Below are 12,378 nucleotides of genomic sequence, written 5' to 3'. Positions count from 1 at the left end.
TTTCTAATATAAATGATGCAATGATGATGATAGTGATGGTGCTGTTGCTGGATATCAGTTATATCTTATGAATCGGATTATTCTATTGTTGGCATTCGTTTCTCAGATATCTTTCTAGTCTATATATTAATAAGATAGCATGTTATTTATTTTGTGCATCACCCGAATGTCCATCGTTTAATTGTTATGGACTTCCATTTCTTGTAATAAATAATTTTACCAAGAATTCTTCATAAGTTTTGGTTTCGGTTTCGATTATAGCTGAAGAAAATAAAGTTATATACATACTCACACAGACACACACAGACACACACACACACACACACATACATATATATATATATATATATATTATAACCCATTCTACAATGTTCTTAGTAGAAGACCCCATTTTTAATCTAGTCCCATTATTAATCTTAGATATTACTTTATCCAAAGTCTTATATTTCCTACATCTGATATACTAGATGCAACTCGTCTTATTTTAATGTTGCTAACAAACACATCTTTAGAATCCTTCAAAGTACACCTTGATTCACTAGATAGTACTGGCTAAATTTATGTGTAAGTATTTTTTTATTTTGACCTCATATCATCCCATTTTTCGGTGCATTTAAATGGTGGAAAAACAATAAACGATTACACGTCTTGTATCAATTCCTTGAAAAAAGACGTATATATATATATATATATATATATATATATATATATATATATATATATATATATATATATATATATATATATATAAATTAGGTTAATGCAAAAATAATGTTTTTACGTTCAATTTCATGTCAAAAACGACATCATTTTTGCATCAAGCTAATATATATATATATATATATATATATATATATATATATATATATATATATATATATATATATATATATATATATATATACAGACACTAGTGTTCTAGTTTTTCATCCTTTCGGGAATCATCAGTGCAGGGTGTCACGATTAACACCCGTTCAGAGATTGGAACCCGGTACCAAAGCGATCTCTGACTCCATTAGCTACGACCAAATCCATTCGGTCACCGTTAACCGTGAGAAATATTGTTAAATTTTAAGCATTTATTTTAAAATGTTTTTATCGTCTGACAGAATCATCTAATCATTATATGATTATCTGAGCATACGAGCTAAATTTACCCACTTTATTTCAACTGCAAAGTCCTCAACGATAAGGGCTTACATACTTATATATTTTTCCCGCAAACCTTTTCCCTTGATGGAGGGGAGACTAAAACTGGCTGCTATAGTTTCAAATGATCTTAAATAACAGCAAAAGGGGAGACTTGATTCCAAATATTTCTTATATGTTATATCTCCTCTCGTTTGGAAATGGAGTACGATTATGAATATCTCCATTATTAAATAATCCTTATACACTGTGAAATTTACTTTATGTATGAAAACCAAAGAGAGAAGATATAACATATGAAAAATATTTAGAATGAAGTCTTCCCTTTGCTGTTATTTCAGATCATTAGAAACTATAGAAGCAAGTTCTTTTCTCTCCTCCATCAACCTAGAGGTGTTGGGGAAATATCAGATATTTTTAATTCATATGCAAAAACTAGGAAAACACATGACTATGATTGAAACAGTTTATGGCGGTAAAAAAAAGTTCCAGAAATAGGCTCTGAGTAATCTTTTTAATATGTGACCTTAAGGACAATATAGCCCCCCCCTATAGATTTTCAGGCATTAGCTAGACAAGTAGAGACTAGTAGAAGATGCACCAGGATACTCCCAGGTGTGAGTCATTTTCTAGCACATTTTCTTTGCATTAACCGTATGTATTTGTTTCAATTCATGTTTGCTGTGAATATTAAGCAAAGGAGTATTATTTCTTATGGTAATCAGGAGGACTAGGAGAACAGCATATTATTTTTATTGTTTTGACTCTCGTGTGTATCCGTTAATATCTTATATGCTTTTATATAGTGACGTGGTTCTCGGTTGACTAACTGTGTCTAACTGTGTTGGATATATACTCGAGAGTCAAAACAATGATGTAAATATTCTGTTGTCATAGCCCTAATAATAACTGATATGCTAAAACTAATTATCTCTAAGTGATAATACTAAGTGAGTATTCTCCCTTAGAGATAATTAGTTTTATCACTAGAGGGCGGCGGTTAAAACAGTCAAATGCTAAATTCGAAACTCGCTACCCTCGATCTCGACGTTCTGCTGTCAAAGACTCAACTCCAAAACTCGATCCTCTGTCAAAACTCAACTTGAGAACATGACGCACTGCTAACAACACTAGCTACTCTGACATCCGAATCCAAAATCAACACAGTCCCTGAAAAATCAGGCCTTTTATATTTAATCAGAAACATCTCATTTGCATGTTATATGACAATATTGTAAGCATATAAAGAGAAAAGGCAGCCATTTAATAATTAACCCTCTAGAGCCTGAACATATTAATACTTATTAATACATATTAATAAAAATTTAGAATTTTGAAATTATACATTTTATTGGATCAAGAATCATGAATGTGAACAAAAAAGTGAATTCATTTAAATACTTGAAAGTTATGAAATGTGCCATACCTGTCCCCTTGGACTCTAATCTTCCTGATTAGGTTGGTTGATTGGTTGGTTGTTTTTGTTTTACGGCATATCAATCCTTTTCAGGTTATTTAATGCCGAATCCAAAGATTTTTGAAGACATTTTTTTTAATAGAATATATTTGTTTTCAAGTCGGTTTCTATTTAAACCATAGTTGGAACCCTAACAGGTACTACCACTCCGGGTCAGAGTGGACCTGGGAGCAATGGTAATTAAAGGATGGCTCCACACTCCCCAAAGCCCGCAAGCTGGGGCCTCACCACTGGATATAGTTTAAGGTCATATCCAGGACCCCCATTGAGGGACTTTTACCCTTTGTAGAGGGGCAGTCGGTGTATTCTAATGCCCCACCGACAGGGCCATCCTAATTAGGATTGTGCCCTATATGGCACGGGCGGTTCTAGATGGTTAATCAGTGCTTGTAAAAGTTCCTTTCAGTTGTTAAAGAAAAGAAGTTTTGACTTGGTAGTGTTGAATGTTACCATCCATTTACGTTTCTATTTCACTACAGACTGGAGGTCGTTCTCTAAGCTTTTAACCATTGCCTTAGTAACGTGTTAATTTCTTTTCACCCTTTGCTTGTTATAGCGAATGTTATCATCAACAAATACACCAATCTCAGAGACAATTCTCTCAGAGAGGTCGTTTATGATTACAACGGAATAATAAAGGTCCAAGGATCGCCCTCTGTGGCAAACCTGCGTTTATATCATACTACATTTACGTATGACCATTGAGGACAACCTTGATTTCTCTATTGTCTATGAAGGATCTGATTATATCAAGTACTCGTCCAGTAATACAGTGTAATTTAATTTTCATAAGAAAAACTTCAAAGGCTTAAGATTAATCAAATACTACTGCCCTAACCTTCTCTGCCTTGTCCAGTGCGTGGTATATACGTTCAGAGATTACAGTTAAGGTAACTGCAGCAGAACGAGCTTGCATAAATCCATACTGTCGCTCGTAAAAAATGTTTAGCACCTATGGGGTGGTGGATTATGGTTGATTGATTAAGAACTCAAAGATCTTAGAGTAGCGAGAAGGAGTGATAACTGAAGTGATTATTTCTTTCACCAGAACAATTAAATAATGATATCACAGTAGCAATTTTTCTGCAGTCAGGACAGCAGGGTTCAGTATATATTGTAGAGTTCGGGAAGATCTGTGGCAACCTTAGCAGATCATGTTTTTAATACTTAAGCAGAGATGAGTTCAGGTCCTTACGCACTCTAAGTGTATAGGTTTTGTATGATATCAGGAACCTAAAAATATGTGACTTTCAGATTATCGAGTGTGGCTTCTGTCTGCAAAGGGAAATTTGGAAGGGAGTGATTTGTTGGGTTTAATGTGGAGTTGGAGGCGAACGGCCGGACAAGCACGTTTATCGTGTCATTTTCCGTGTTAATAACCTCACGGTTGCTGATAATGGAGGAAATGGTTGCTTGTCCATTATTTACCACATTGTTATAAATTTCCCAGATCGTGAGTTCCTAATTTCTGCGACTTAATGTGTTTTGTTAGTGATTTCGATATGCTTACTCTTGGTGGTCCTGGATATGACCTAAAACTATATCCGATGGTGAGGCCCCACCTTGCGGGCCTTGGGAAGTGTTGAGCTACCCTTTAATTGCCATTGCTCCAAGGTCCACTCTGACCCGGAGTGGTAGTACCTGTTAGGGTCCCAACTATGGGTTAAATAGAATCTGACTTAAAAAAAAAATATACTTCATTAAAAATCGTTCCTCAAAATAACTAGATTCGGCATTAAATAATCTGAAAAAGGTTGATATGCCGTAAAACAAAAACAACCAACCAACCAACCTACTCTTGGCTGTGGCTATTTCACTCTGCAATTATTTCTAGTTTATATAAATTTTGTCTATTTGAACTTGACTTATGGCAGGTAAATCTGCGAAATGCTTGCTGACTTTGAGCAATGGTAGCTACACAGGTAAAAGCGAACCATTCCAGAGAGTGGGGTTTGCTATAAAGCTTTATTGTGGGAACATGCGTTTCAACTGCTGTTTTGAAATATTCAATGGCATCATTTGCACACTATTCCTCGAAAGATAAAAAATACTACCCATAGATCATTTCTGATGTGATGCTTGATGGTTTCCCCGTCAGTCCTCTTGAAATATCCATTTGGAGCAAAGACAATACTTAGTGTCGAGAAGTTATAGTGATTTTTACCAATATCATAATGTGATCAGCATTCTCGAGTCTGCTATGGGAGTTTGTCACAAAATCCTTAGGAACTGTTGTCAGATATAGATCAAATTGAAATTTTCTGAGCCTGACGATCGCGACCTGACAGCTGTCCGGGAATAGGATATAGAAAAGCTATATGTGCTGTTACTATCTCTGTCTATATATCTAAAAAAAAAAAAACAACAAAAAATAATAACTGGCGTGGACATTAAAGTTACCAAATACATGTAGTTGGCCAAAAATGTCTAGAGTGAGTGCTGTATCTATGCTGGCAGAGATGTGGTTGATTAGAATGCAGTCCTTGGTCGAAGGTGAACGTGAGAGAAAATATAAGTAACTAACACTATGTTGCAAGGTTAGCACACGAAGGCCTGGTCGTTTAGTTCTAGTTTGCATTTTCTAGTCAGAAGAAAAGTGTTACGAATACAGATACCTCTAGTATACCGTTTTAAATTTATATACGAGGGGCGTGCAATAAGTAATGCCCCTGACCCACTTCCAGTTGTCTGATCTAGCTGAAATTTTGCATGTGCAATGATTTATATCTCTACCGATTTTGTGGCAAATTACAGCTCTGTACTAATTGTGGTTTCTGTTTTACAGGTGTGAAATGGAGTCTGTTGAATGTCGAGCAGTGATCTGGTTTTTGTATTTGAAAGGACGCACACCACAGGAAACTTTTGATGAAATGAAAGAAACTTATGGTGATAATGCCCCATCATATGACCTTGTAAAACGATGTCATCGTGAATTCAAACATGGCCGGAAGTCTGTAGAAACAGCTCCCAGACCTGATCGCCCCCCCTTCTGCCATTGATGAGGCATCTGTCTATCAAGGTGAGGCTGCCATTTTGGAAGATCGGCGCATTACTATTCGCCAAATAGCCCAAGATGTCAAGATCAGTACAGGGTCTTTGGAAACTATCATTCATGACCATTTGCATATGCATAAGGTGTCTTCCAGATGGACTTCCAGGTTGCTCACACCACTCCAGTAGCGAGATCGCGTCGAGTGCTCGAGGATGAATTTGGAGATGTGCCAAGAAGATGAGTCAAAGCTTTTCAAAAGACTGATTACACAGGATAAAACCTGGGACCATCACTATGATCCAGAGACCAAAGCCCAGTCAATTCAGTTGAAGCACTTGGACTCACCACCTCCAAAAAAGGCAAGGGTCCAGCCCTCCGCTGGCAAGGTCATGCTCACAGTCTTCTGGGACCAGGACGGAGTAGTGATGACAGATTTCCTGGCAAAGGGTACCACAATTACAGAAGCCTATTATGCTTCAGTTTTGAGGAAATTAAGGAAGCTATCAAAATCAAGAGGTGGGGCAAGATCAGTAAAGGTACCCTCCTCCTGCAGGACAACGCTTCGGTCTACAATTAGCATGTCGTCATATCAGAAGCACGGGCGTGTGGTTATGAAATCCTTCCCCATCCTCCCTACTCTCCTGATCTTGCACCCTCTCACTTTCACCTCTTCCCAGCCATGAAGTTGTTTTTGAAAAGAAAGCGTTTACTAGATGATGCAGCCTTGATTTCTGAAGTCACGTCGTGGTTGGAGGACCAACCTGGGGTGTTCTACAAAAACGGTCTCCAGCGCTGCATCAAACGATGGGAGAAATGCATAACTCTGGTTGGTTCCTATGTAGAGAAAGACTAATTACTGTGCCAAGTTTCGTAGCTCTACTACTATGGGAAGTGGGTCAGGGGTATTACTTATTGCACGCCCCTCGTAAAAATATTTTTATGATTTTTGTGTTGAATTCAGAATAATTAATGCATGTTTCATATGTATCATGAACATTTCGATTCATCGTGAAATTATCATTAAGTGAATAAACAAATGAAAAATAAACGCTGAAGTAAATAAGAGAATTTTACATAATAGCAGAGAAACGGGCACGCGAACTCAGTTCCGTGACAAACGTACGTTTTCATTGTGGCGCCTTATATCTCAGTGGAAATATACTTTATTTGAATAAATGTATATCTATATTAAGTTGAAATCTTCAATTATATAAGTCTCACCTGTCTGTTTAAATGTATGTATATATGTATGTATGCATGTATCTCTGCCTAAAACTTTAGACAGAGGCGACGAATTTTCACGAGATAAGTATCGTTTTGAAGCTTCACATGTCGGACGACAAATATCGAAAAATTGGCTAAAAACAGTAATTCCTTCACCCTCAACTGGGCACTTTTCTACAAGGAGGGTTCGCTTTTGTCGCCGACATTTTCAAAAGTCATCCTCTCTTTTCGATTGACTAGCCTTAATTTAAACAGTCTTAACTTCCGGTTTTGCGATGGGCGAAACAACAAAGACATCATATTTTTTTTTTCACGTTCTTTTCCTCTTTCCCCGCACGGGTTCGAGCCTGACTGCTCACTACAACTTTTATTTTTATTTTTTGCTCAACACACACCTCCAAACATCCGGGCAACGCTGAGCACCCAGGTTAGTATTATTACAAGAATAAAAAAGCATTGGAAATGCAAAACGATATAGGGATGGTATGCCAAAAAGTATACAAACAAGATAGCTATGAATGGCTAGGCACATGGAAATAGAATTGCATCCAAAGTATAGCCCTATAGCTTTTCTCCAATCTTCATTCCGTGCCATCATTACGGTTGTAAAAAGCTATAGGGCTATACTTTGGATGCAATTCTATTTCCATGTGCCTAGCCATTCATAGCTATCTTGTTTGTATACTTTTTGGCATACCATCCCTATATCGTTTTGCATTTCCAATGCTTTTTTATTCTTGTTAATTAGTATTTTTACTTACAGTCTTATTTTTAAACTTACATTCATGATAATATTGTCTTTTTTAGGAGGCGGCTCATTGCCGCCTCCATTAGTAGCAGGTCGCTTCCTGCTGGGTTTTAGGTCTTTGGTTTTGGGCCTTAGGAGTTGCCTCTTGGTCCTCCATCGGTTCTATATCACATAGAGAGTGCTACCGCCTCTCTGATAAAACAGTTAGAGTATTATAAAGTTCTAAAATGTTCATACCTTCACTGTTAAATTTTTCTTGGTTCATTCTTTGGCGTTTTGGCAAAGATTTGGCAGTTTTTGATATTTATATTTATAATAGTTTGTGCATGAGGCAGCTTTTTCCCCCTTGGGATCCCTGTTATACCGTGCTTTTGAGTCAGCACGTGAGGCAGCCTTCTTTTTTTCTGGTTCTTTGTTATAAAGAGCACGTGAGGCAGCTTTTTCCCCTCGGAATCCCTGTTATACCGTGCTTTTGAGTCAGCACGTGAGGCAGCCTTCTTTTTTTCTGGTTCTTTGTTATAAAGAGCACGTGAGGCAGCTTTTTTCCCTCGGAATCCCTGTTATACCGTGCTTTTGAGTCAGCACGTGACGCAGCCTTCTTTTTTTCTGGTTCTTTGTTATAAAGAGCACGTGAGGCAGCCTTCTTTTTTTCTGGTTCTTTGTTATAAAGAGCACGTGAGGCAGCTTTTTTCTCCTCAGAATCCCTGTTATACCGTGCTTTTGAGTCAGCACGTGAGGCAGCCTTCTTTTTTTCTGGTTCTTTGTTATAAAGAGCATGTGAGGCAGTTTTTTCCCCTCGGGATCCCTGTTATACCGTGCTTCTGAGTCAGCACGTGAGTCAGCCTTCTTTGCCTCAGGATTTGCATGATACTTAATTTTTATTATTTCAGCATTTTTCTGAGAGTATTCTTTTTGCTCAGATAATACCTTGACTTTGTTTTTTTCATATTCTATATTTCTCTGAGCTTTTTTACTACGTGCTGACTTTGGCATTTTTTATTAAATGTAAACATATAACACTTATGTGTATCTTACTATAATATCACTTATCTTATAGCAAGACAACTCTCGTAGAATTGAGATACTGCCCCGTCATCAATAGTTAAAGTGTGGAACGGTATATACACCAATAGTGTAGTTGTTATCTTTATATGAAGTCCTAATCAGTGACAGTGTGAGGTTACTTGGTTAATTTATTGTAGTTTATTTTAGAAAACTTACTTGTTTTTATTAGCAGATTGTGTATAGTAGCCACAATATCTAGTTATTTTTGTGGCTAGGGCTTGGATTTTGATTCTTTTTGGTCAGCTTCCAGTGAGTTCTTAGAAAATGACTTTCTTGCAGTTTTTTTGCGGTTAATTAAACTTATTTCCTTTGGCGTTTGGTGAGTTCTTGGAAGAACTGGTCTGATCTACTTTTCTTTAGCGAGCGAAGAGATTCAGCTGCATTTAACAATGGTTGCTATAGTGTATTTTTGCGCATGCGTGAGAATTTCAAGTTTCCTCCTTATTTTTCAATAGTTTGACAGTAGTCATGTGTCTTTCTGCCAAGACCGACAGACGTCAGTGTTAGCCGTGATCGTCTAGAGGTTAGGACCCCACGTTGTGGCCGTGCTAACCTAGGTTCGAATCCTGGTCACAGCATTGACATTTTGTACATATTTTACAGTCCAAAATCTGAAGAATTATTTGTTTTTATAACATTGTTTTTTGACGTCGTACTTGCTGATAGGTTACTCTTATAACAATTTTGATCAACTGAGATAAAGATTTCGTGGTTTCATTAACGCTGGTGGGTTACTGTTTAAAGAAAAAACCTTAACGTTCACCTCAAATATTCAGCGTCCAAGAAATATAGGCAACTGGCAAACTGGAACGTCTGTGAGCATCCGGTGTATTATTTGGAGCTGTCCCTTTTGAGAGAAGTTCCGTGTTCGAAGTGGTCTGTCTACATTGGGTATATAGTGTTTAAAACTTGTTATTACACGTAATCTTATTTAATTATGGAGTTAGCTAAAAAGCGATGGGTCACTGCACTTCTCCGTGTAAAGAGCAGTCGATTGATGCTTGAACGGTTGTCAGAGACCGTTCGTACACCGAGATACATCGTCTCAAAAGAAAGAAGAAAGCAGAAGAAGAAAGAAGAAAGAAGAACAATTGGCCATTTTTGTACCCTTTCTTTTGCTCTCTTTTGACATTTTAACCGACGTTCTGACACTCGCTGGATTCGTAAGACGCTTCTCTGTAAGAATATGTGCGTTTTGAAACTTATAAGTTGATTTTAGTTGAGTTTTGGATAGTTTTGTTTTGTAGGCGTATATAGGCGTGTACGGGCCATCCCTACATAGAGAGTGCTCCTGCCTCTCTGATAAAGCTAATTATTTATTGATTATTATACTATACGCAATAAATAATAATTATTTCAAAAGTTTAAGAATACATGACTTGGTGCCATCCGCTAGAATCGAAACTAACATATTCAGCGTTTCAGCGTTATTTGCTAACATTTGAGCTAAATACAACATAATTTTTCTTTTTACATTTTTCTTTTGTAAAAAATGTGATGAAAGATATTTTTGCAAGAAAAAGTAATAAAAGGAATTCTTAATTTTTTTTTTTTTTTGAATGAAAGAAAATGTGTTTAGCTTGTGTTGATAATTACGTTCGTGCTCTTTATGTATTGGCGTATATTTTTCCCGGGTATATAACGCGTTTTATTTTTGTTATTTATTCATTTATTACTAGCAGGCCACCCGGCGTTTCCCGGTCGTAAAATACGCATAGATATTATATTTTAATCCATACAGAAACTGAGACATGTGCGTGTGAGTAATATGCTTTTCTAACGAGTTCATTCCTTGCAAGTAAAAAAAAAATATATATTCGAGCTGAGATCGAAATCAAAACCTGACAGTGAGTCATGTACGATAATCATGAGGCCAGCTTGACACGATCTTTAAAAAGTGTTTTCAAAGTGTTTTCAAACCTACTTATTATTAACATAAAGAATCTGTCATGCAAACGATTCACCTAAAATCTTATGATCCCCCAAGTATCCATATTTCAATTTTTCCTCATCAGCAGGATGAAAACCGATTAAAAGTTGTCCATATGTCTGAGTACAACATATACCAAATTTCAAGCCTATAGATCAAAATTTGTTGAATACATAGGTTGAGAATCGTCCGTTCTTACACATACACACTCATTTTCACTTTTATAGATATATAGATTTTGACGCAATCTGGCATGTCAAATGTGTTTTCACCTTTGCTATGGTCGCATTTTAATCTGTATTTTACCTTAAGAGGTATGATCTTGAGTCGGCGTTCTAATCATTGGACATTAATTTTCACCCATTTTTTTTATCTGTGGGCTTGCATAAAAGACAATACATATCAGAACAAACACAAGACATTGCAACTAGAGGAATGTCTCAGAACTATTGACACATTTTCACATCGTACTCAAGTGTGTTTATCATTGAACGAAAATAAAACAAAACCTGTTGTATATGCACGAATGAAACTGTGTGAAAAAGTCATAAAATGAATTTTATTGGTACAAAGTATGGCTAAACAGTAAAAATATAAATTTTATTAACATTGGTTGAATTTTAGCGTTGAGTAACCTTATTCATACCAGTCTACCAAGATGCACTTTTCTCTTCCCTGCAGCCTCTTTCCCACAGAAGCCTGGCTTTGCTCTATCGTTATTTTCATGTCAAGTTCTCGTCAGAGTTCTAATATATGACCCCCCCCCTTGCCAGACTTTCACAAATAATACTTGACTAGCTACAACCACAATCAACAATTTCCCCCACTCTCCATCTATGCCTAAATCTAAACGCATATTCCACGAACGCTTCTGGAACACTGATTCATTTTCCTGCTTTCCTATCGACTACAGTATGGTAGCCTTCAAGTCTAATGTAAACAAGTTCTCGTGGAATTGTCTACTGAAATAATCAAGTTGTGTCCAACTTACTTGATTAACAATTCCTACACTACCAACTTACATTCGTTAACCCTTATCCCCGAGTGGCTTTCTGACCTTGCTAAGTGGTAATACCTTTATAAAAGTCCATCTTCATCTCATCGAGAATAGATAATGGTAAAAAGAATACATGTAGCATTCATGTGATATTGCTAGTGTCCTTACATGAAGCTCATGTAATAATTGAATAGTTATTTCATACTCATATAATATGATTATTATACAAACACGGTACTACAATCTAACACTAGTTCAATTATTTAAAGGTGTTCAGACCAGACTTATGGAGATAATTGGTTCTAGCGCAAAAAGTCAATATATTTGCGAGATTTTATATTCTTTGTGGTTATAATTTAATAAACGATATTTGTTATATATTGGAACAATTGAGATTGTCGGATTGACTTCCTCATCTTGGTTGTTATCGTCACAACGTTTCGGCCGCTTTGCCCTCCGGCCTTCATCAGGTGTTTTCGTATCGATACAAAACACCTGATGAAGGCCGGAGGGCAAAACGGCCGAAACGTTGTGACGATAACAACCAAGATGAGGAAGTCAGTCCGACAATCTCAATCAATGAAAACACCTCATCTCAAAACTACAGACAATTACTATTGGAACAATGTTTAAACTCGTAAGACATTTTCAGCGTTGTTAATATGTATGCTTTCTAAAAACTGTTGAGCTTATGTAATATCGCACGTTGATGTAAAGCAACTCTGTACATACCAGTTTATTAAAATGCCCTTTTTTTTCCCTGTGGTCTCTTTCCCCACAGAAGAGACGTTGCGAT

This window comes from Euprymna scolopes, chromosome 6 (assembly GCF_053919585.1).
Source record: "Euprymna scolopes isolate OS-2025 chromosome 6, ASM5391958v1, whole genome shotgun sequence".
In the NCBI taxonomy this organism is placed as follows: domain Eukaryota; kingdom Metazoa; phylum Mollusca; class Cephalopoda; order Sepiida; family Sepiolidae; genus Euprymna; species Euprymna scolopes.
Note: the sequence above shows the minus strand (reverse complement) of the source record.